The sequence below is a fragment of the Nannospalax galili genome, unplaced genomic scaffold (genome assembly GCF_000622305.1).
Source record: "Nannospalax galili isolate Female #2095 unplaced genomic scaffold, S.galili_v1.0 scaffold3504, whole genome shotgun sequence".
NCBI lineage: Eukaryota > Metazoa > Chordata > Mammalia > Rodentia > Spalacidae > Nannospalax > Nannospalax galili.
In genome coordinates, this window is record NW_008351192.1 from 4008 (window position 1) to 4784 (window position 777).

A 777-nucleotide genomic window follows, 5' to 3' on the forward strand; every position below is an offset into this window, starting at 1 on the left:
TATTTTCATATTGTTCTTGTTTTCGTGATCCATGTTCATCAGATGTGAAGACCACTGATGTTGCTTTCAACTGTCAGATCTTAGACTTCAAGACTATGTAAAATTCCTTTAATCTTGCCTCGATAATCCTTCTCTGCTGGCCAATCAACGTTTGAAGTCCCCTGTTGGCCAGACTTGACCTTCCCAAGGACGATACAGACCATGGAGGACGGAAGCAGACATCACGGCTACGAGAGATATCTAGTTGTTCCTCTCGATGCGTATTTTTCAGTGATTTAAAATGTATTTTCTTTTTATTTTTCTGTGTGGTGTGTGTGTGTGTATGTGTGTCTGTGTCTGTGTCTGTGTCGGTGTGCCTGTGTGTCTGTGTCTCTGTGTGTGTGTGTGTGGCTATCTACACATGACTGCAGGTGCCCTCAGAGGCTAGAAGATAGAGTTTCATCTCATGCAGCCGGAGGAGGTAGTGAGACATCCAAACTGCATGCTTGGAACAGATCTGTGTTGTGTAGAAGATTAACCATGTTCTTACTAACTGAGCATCAACACTCTTGGTCCAAGCATTATAATTTCAAGGGTCTGGTTTGTGATCCTTTGGACATTGTGAGTGTCTTATAAACATATATGTGTGTGTGTGTGTGTGTGTGTGTGTGTGTGTGTGTGTCTGTGTGTGTGTATACATATATATATAATCACTTTTATTTCTTGTGTATCATTGTACTGCCTGCCTGAATGTATGTGTACCCCTGTCACACAATACCTGCAGAGGTCAGATGTGTC